The following is a 7618-nucleotide window of genomic DNA, read 5'->3' as shown; positions in this document are numbered from 1 at the left end:
TGCATGCGCACACACACACAGTGATCTCTAACACCTGCATGTGCACACACACACAGTGGTCTCTAACACTTGCACGTGCACACATTGGTCTCTAACACCTCTGTGTGCACATACACAGTGATCTCTAACACCTGCATGCACACACACACGCAGTGGTCTCTAACACCTGCACGCACACACAGTGGTCTCTAACATCTGCATGTGCACACAGTGATCTCTAACACTTGTACGTGCACACAGTGGTCTCTAACACCTGCACGTGCACACACACACAGTGGTCTCTAACACCTCCGCACATGGACAGTGGTCTCTAACACCTCTGTGCACATACAGTGGACACCTCCGCATTTGCATAGTGGTCTCTAACACCTCTGTGCATGTACAGTTGACACCTCCACACATGCACAGTGGTCTCTAACACCTCTGTGCATGTACAGTTGACACCTCCACACATGCACAGTGGTCTCTAACACCTCTGTGCATATACAGTTGACACCTCCACACATGGACAGTGGTCTCTAACACCTCTGTGCATGTACAGTTGACACCTCCACACATGCACAGTGGTCTCTAACACCTCTGCACATGGACAGTAGTCTCTAACACCTCTGTGCACATACAGTGGACACCTACACACTTGCACAGTGGTCTCTAACTTGTCTGCACCCTTTTTGAGCATCTCAGGAAAGCAGTAGACCCTCTCCCCAGGAGAAGGTGTACCCATATCTGCAATGTGATATTTTGCAAATAAATAAGCTAAAGTTTTCTTTAGAACCTCAGTTGAGAGCTCCTGGTATAGAACTGCACAGGTAACACTGAATTTGGAGTCAGTGGACTTGAGGTCTTCCTTATGGAGAAGTCATTGAACATTTCTGAAGTTTTTCCTTGCCTGTTTCACATCTCATACAATGTTTGTGAAAATGCCTTGTTATCTGCTAGTTGTAATTAATAGCATCATTGACCACTTCAAGCCTGTCTATGGCAAAATGAGTTTCCTAAAAAGAAACTAAGGAAGGCCATCCTATGGGAGGCACAGCTTTGTAATCGCTCTTGGCTCCAGCCACAGAGGGGCCACCCCCTGCCCTGTCAAAGGGCCTTCAGTATTCCAACTACCCACAAGCTTTAAGCCCGGCTGGTTAGAGAAATAAGTCAGATGACCTGGTAATGATCTGCCTGAAGCATTTGGGTAACAGTAGCAACAGAAGTTGAGCAGACTTTAGCTACATTACCAAAGCTATTAAAGTTGAAAACCACTAAACAACCACAGCTTGCTTCCAATCATCCACCCCACAGGCATTCAAAACAAAACCAACAAGAATGTGTTAGAGTAAAACGGACACTGAGTCTTACTAATGTCTTGAGTTTGCCTGGAGCTTTAAAAGCAAACCCCTGGCACTGAGGACAACAACCAGTAGGCACTGTTGAGCAGCATGGGGTCCACCCAGGAGCATCCTCACACCCCAAACACCCCACCCTAGACTTCCCACCCCAGACACCTCTAGGTCCTAGGCTAATTTTAGGATCCATGGTCAGAGGGCATTTGTGAACACAGATGTGACATGGGAGATACCTCTGGCATGGGAGGTCAATGAGTCAGAGTTGAAGATCATGGGGCAGGCAGAACAGCCAGAAGGATGGGGGCACCAAGTGGGAGCTAAGTCATGGGACCAAGGGAGGCCCTACATATGTGAGCAAGGGCATTGACTGTGAGTCAGTCTTGGGGCAGAAGTAGCCAACAGCATCAGAATCTGCCAAAAGCCCTCATGCACTGGCAGGCTCTACAAACAGGGAGCTTCTGCAAACAGTGCAAAAGTATTAAATAGCTTCAGATCCTCTAACCAGCAGCTTTTTCCATACACAGAGAACAGTGCAGTCTTCAGGGATCTGGTGAGCAGACGGCTACAGGATTTGTACCCCAGGATTAAAGCCACAAACCAAAAGACCATCTGCCAGTACACATAGGAGGGAGGACGCAGGTCATTTTCATGTGCAGTGATGTTGTAGGTAGGTTCATTTTCCCAGAAGACTCCAGGCCTTGACACCTCTGTGTGGCTCTTGCTTCTCCCCCCTGCTGAGAGGATCAGAGAGGGTGGGCAAGGTAGGCAAGTTCCTGATTCCTTCCTGTAGCACAGCATAACAAGCTTCTCACTGGGAATCGCTGGGTGTCTGACTGTGGTGGGTGTGGACCATGCATTATTAAGAGAGAGGCGAGGCTCCCTGCAGAAGGCTGAAGGTGGCCATTGCACTGCGCAGCATCGCTCAGCCTTTCCAGTTTACTGTCCATTTGGACATCCATTATTTATGGTAGCCGAGTGGCTGTGAACAAGCTGAGGCTCAATTAAGGTAATGTCCCCCACACAGAAGCCATGGTTAATGCTGAGAAGTTATTCCAACTCCCACCTTACCATCGCACAGCTGGAGACGCAAAGAGACCAAGAAGTGGAATTAGAGAAACCCAGAGATGAAGGCAGAGAACAGAGAAATGAAAAGAGAGGAAGGCAGACACCACCCCCACCCCAACCACCGCACAGAACCAGAGGCTTTTCCCACAGGCCACCTTAGCACTCTCCTGGCTCTGCCGGAGTCCCCGGAACCCTGTATCAGAGGAGAAGAGCCCTGTGTTCCGGCTCCTGGAGGCCTGAAATTGATTCTCCACTGACAGTCTCCACTGTCCCCCTCTCCTTCCCTCTTAGTGTCCATCCTGTGCTGTGCCCCAGGACATGGGAGAGACTGGATAAATCCACTATGGATGGTGCCTACAAGGGGAAGCAGGTCCCAAAGACAAGCTGCTAGCAGATCTAGTCCATGGAGCTGGAGGACAGGAGAGGTTGGTGAGAAGTGAGGCCAGGCAGGGACTCTGGGAAAGGCATGGCTGGGGAGGGCTGCAGGTGAGGTTTTGGTGTGGAAGTAGAGAGGAGAGCAGGTGGCAGAGAAGTGGCTGAGGAAGGGGAAAGACACAGGCAGAGAGGGAAGAAAGTGGGGGAAGAAGGGTCCAGGATGCTGACATGGGATAAATGCAGGGAAGGTGGGAGAAAGGGAGGTGAAGGAAGAGAGACAGAGGAGAGGAATGGTGCAGGTTGGGGTGGCCTGGGTGGAGAGGGGCAATGTTTCAGAGCTGGCAGAGCCTGCGAAGACAGGTGTGATGGTTAGGTGAGGAGCCCTGGAGGACACTGACTGACAGTGGCTGCCTGAGCGTCACGGAGACTGGCAACTGAGTTTCCTGAGTCTCCTGAACCCTGAATCCCAGATTCCTGGGTTGAGGGAATTCCTGGCTGGCTCCCTGCTCAGGAGGCTGGCCAGGTGCAGGGGAACCTGGGAGGGCTGCTCTGCAGGAAGCAGGAGTGGCTGTGTCAGCTACAGAGTCCACACCTGACTCAGGACAGGAAGAGCAGGCAGTGGACCTGACTGTCTTCCGTCCCTCTTGGGACATCTCATGGGCTGCATCTCCATCATGCTCACTTCTCCTTCCTTTTTTTTTTTTTTTTTTTCCTTTGGCAGAATTTTACTCTTGTTCCCCAGGCTGAAGCGCCATGGCGTGATCTTGGCTCACTGCAACCTCCGCCTCCTGGGCTCAAGCGATTCTCCTGCCTCAGCCTCCCTAGTAGCTAGGATTACAGGCGCATGCCACCATGCCCGGCTAATTTTTTTGTCTTTTTTAGCAGAGACCAGGTTTCACTGTGTTGGCCAGGCTGGTCTCAGACTCCTGACCTCAGGGGAACTACCCACCTCACCCTCCCAAAGTGCTGGGATTATAAGCCTGAGCCACCGCACCCGGCCACTTCTCCTCCCCTTTCATTTCCCTACTGGAACCCTGCAGGTGGCCTGGGGCAGAGTTCTGCTAAGTTCTCTTTTGTTGATGGTAAGTCATGCCCATCCACCTCCTCCTGCTCAGCCCACTGTTCCTTCTAGTTGGGATACAGTTTCATAGTTGTTATGATCATTTTCATCATCATTATTACCACTACCTTTTAGAAGCTTGTAAGCTCCCTGAGGGCAGGAGTCATATCTCATTCAACTCTGTGCGTGTACATGTGTACAAACCACATTACCTCACAAACACCCCTTAGCTATTGACAGAGACCCCATGCTTACTCCAGGGATGCTGTACCAGTTAGGATGTTTGCAAATCTACTCTGGCTAGCTTAAGCAGAAAATGAAGATATTAAATCCTTGCGGGAGACAGACTCAGACTTTGGGAGCAGCTATCCAGTCAGGAATAACCCCCAAACCAACCCCAGCCTCAGGGCTGCCGTGGTCTGACACATGCCTCACAGCTCCCACTGCTGATACGGGGTTCTGGATCCTGGAGCCTCCATCTCTGCTGCCTCCAAAGCCAGACGCCTCTGCCCCTGCCTTTACCAGGAATTAGACACCCCTGCTCGGCTGTCCCAGGCCAAAGCCTCTTTCGGTGGGTGGGTCTCATTGGCAGAGTTGATGTCCATGCCTTTGTCCCAGCTACAAGAGACACTGGGAAGGATGAGTCTCTGGTTTCTCACTCCAAGAGGCAGGACTTGGAGTGGAAAATTCTCCAACAGGGGAGTAGTGTTCAAGAGATGTGGGTGGCCAGAAAGCTTACTGGATGTTCCCTAGGGTGGTGAGGGGCACCTGCCGGTAGGACTCCACTAATGGTGATGGATGTGGAAATGTCTGCATCATTGGCAGCTGCTGTGGAGGGCATGTTGTCTCCCTGGGGGGTGCTGGGGGGTCCTGTACCCAGGCAGGGTAAGGGTAGGCATTGAGGATTAGGTGGCTGAATTCAGGCACAGCAGAGCCCTGTTGGGAAGCAGGTGAGATAGAGCCTTGGTATTTTCTCATCTGCCACCCACCTTCTGCCAGGGAGTGTTGCAGAACTGCTGGAGAAGGGCCAGCGGAGTAGGGGTTGGGTACGGCAGGAATACCCCTTCCCAGGTGTGTCTGCTGATTACAAAGGGAGGCAAAGTGAGGAAATGAAATCGGATGTGAAAATGTGAGGCAGGGCAGCCTGGCTGTGCAGATGTTCCGACCGAACAGCTCACTGAGGGTATTTCCATTTACCCAGCTGCCTGTGTTCCCATCCCACCAAGACCATAAAGACAAGAATGCTCCCCACTGGATTTCTAGAGGTGAAAAATACTCGTGCTGAAATTTCAAGCACCTGATAGGGAATGGGGGTTTGAGGGTAAGGAGATCCCCTTGCCCCAACCCTGGCTGGGCTGTCATTCATTCATTCCACCCCGGCATCACAGAAGTGGGGTCTATCTCCCCCGCACCATTGTCCATAGCCCCCCACTCCAGACCCTTCCCCATACATGCCCAGGCGACCTCCTGGTGAGAATTACACTCGAGTTTCACTTATCTTTGTGGCTTTTGGCTAAAGGGATCCACGCGCAGAAGCAGGTTCATGGGCCTAATCGGGCCTGATACATCTCTAAGCAGACAGGGAGTGTGTCTGGATTTGTCGCCCGACAGGTACAGATGTCAGAGGCTCTCATCCATGAGACGGAATCACTCTTGGGGATTGAGAGGCTTAGGCAGTGTCAGTCAGAGACGGGCCACATATCTCAAACTGGGACGGAGGCTGCTGGCAAAGCCCTCTTCAACCCACTGGAGGTCAGCAGGCCCAGCACTTCATAAACCAAGTTATGAGAGCAGAGCTGAGAATTTCTAAGGTGCCACCTTTTTAAAGCCTTTCACTTCACCTCCTATCAGTATCAGCTAGTGAGTCCTTCCAGGGAAGCACAGGTGAAGGGATGAACAAAGTGTCAGAAACAGAGCACCTGGGTTGAAACCCAGCTCCACTCTCTACTAGCTGAGGGGCCTTGGGCAAGTCGCTTACCTGCTCCTGGTCTCAGGTAACACACGTCGCAGGTGGACTGGCTGTCAGCAGTGAGTGGGATTCTCTAGGTAGCGGCTCCTTCTCTAATGCTCCTGCAGCACTTAGTTCCTCCCTGTTAGGTAGAAACTGTCTAGCACTGGACATATTACTTAACGTGAGACCCATTTAACGCCTGTCTACAATGGGGATGGTGACAGTGCCTCCTGGGTGGGGCTGTCAAAGAGTTAATACCTATAGAGCATTCTGACAGCCTGGTGCATGGTGAGCCTTCAGGAAATGGTGGCAGTAGTTTCTGGTGGTGGTGGCGGGTGAGGGTACTCCAGCATCCCCGTCCTTGGGCAGAAAGTTTCCTGCTTGCTAGCCTTGTTTCTCCTGCCAGCAAGGGAACGGGTTAGTGTCAGGGTCTCTATCCAGCCTGCATCCTGGCAAGGAGCCGACATTCCATAAATCTACGTTTGATAAATTAGCGAGAGAGATGATACTGTGCAAAGATAACACGCCACTGTGATGCTGCATAGTGACTCTGGGTATCTACAAGACCCCTGTGGCCTCTCATCCACTGTGAGGACTTGGGCAAATGACTGCACTTCTCTGAGCCTCAGTTTTCCCATCTATGATGTGAAGATATATGATATTGAGATATAGTAGAAATATATATATTTTGGTCTTATTCCTAGTTTCTTGGCATGCAGCTCCTAAATCCCATAGGATCTCCAGAAGTGATAATTCTTTTGTATGCTAATGAAATGACTGGTGTCTGGGGGCTCCTGGATAGCCTGGAGACTGGGGCACTGGTTGCCAGGGGAACCAACCACATGATCAGAGGGTTGACAATTTCAGCCTCACCTCTCAGGAGGGGAGAGGGCTGGAGATTGATTCCATCACCAATGGCCAATGATGTGATCAATCATGCCCACATAATGGAGGAAAACACCCAACAAAGACGAGGTTTGGAGAGTTTCCAGGTTGGAGAACACATCCAGGTGCTGGGAGCATGTGTGCCCCACCCCACCCCACCCACATACCTTGCCCAGTGTACCTCTTCCTTCTGGCTGTTCCTGAGTTGTGTCCTTTTATAATAAACTGGTGGTGAAGTCAGTAAGCTGCTTTCCTGAGTTCTGTGAGCTGTTCTAGCAAATAATTGAACATGAGGAGAGGATCTTAGGAACCTCCGATTTATAGCCAGTTGGTCAGAAGCACAGATGGCAGCCTGGACTTGTGATTGGAGTCTGGAGTGGGGGCAGTCTTGTGGGACAGAGCCTTTTAAGCTGTGAAGTCTGCACTAACTCTAGGAAGTGAGCGTCAGAATGGAGTTAAATTGCAGGGCACCAAATCATTGCTCACTGAAAATTAGAGAATTATTTGGTGTGGGGAAAAACACTCTACACATTTGGTGGCCAAAAGTGCTGGTGCAGTCGGTGTAGAGAAAGAGTTTGTTTTCCTTATTCAGGATAATAGGCCCACCTAGGAGAATGGATTTAGATGATGTCTCTGAAGCATCCAGTACAATTCTGGGCCTTTGGTGGATGCTTAAAGAATGGTGGCTGGCGGCCAGGCGCGGTGGCTCACGCCTGTAATCCCAGCACTTTGGGAGGCTGAGGCGGGTGGATCACGAGGTCAAGAGATCAAGATCATCCTGGCCAACATGGTGAAACCCTGTCTCTACTAAAAATACAAAAATTAGCTTGGCATGGTGGCGTGAGCCTGTAGTCCCAGCTACTCGGGAGGCTGAGGCAGGAGAATTGCTTGAACCCAGGAGACGGAGGTTGCAGTGAGACGAGACATGCCACTGCACTCCAGCCT

Source organism: Cebus imitator, unplaced genomic scaffold, assembly GCF_001604975.1.
Source record: "Cebus imitator isolate Cc_AM_T3 unplaced genomic scaffold, Cebus_imitator-1.0 Scaffold451, whole genome shotgun sequence".
Lineage (NCBI taxonomy): Eukaryota > Metazoa > Chordata > Mammalia > Primates > Cebidae > Cebus > Cebus imitator.
This window is presented reverse-complemented; position numbering follows the sequence as displayed.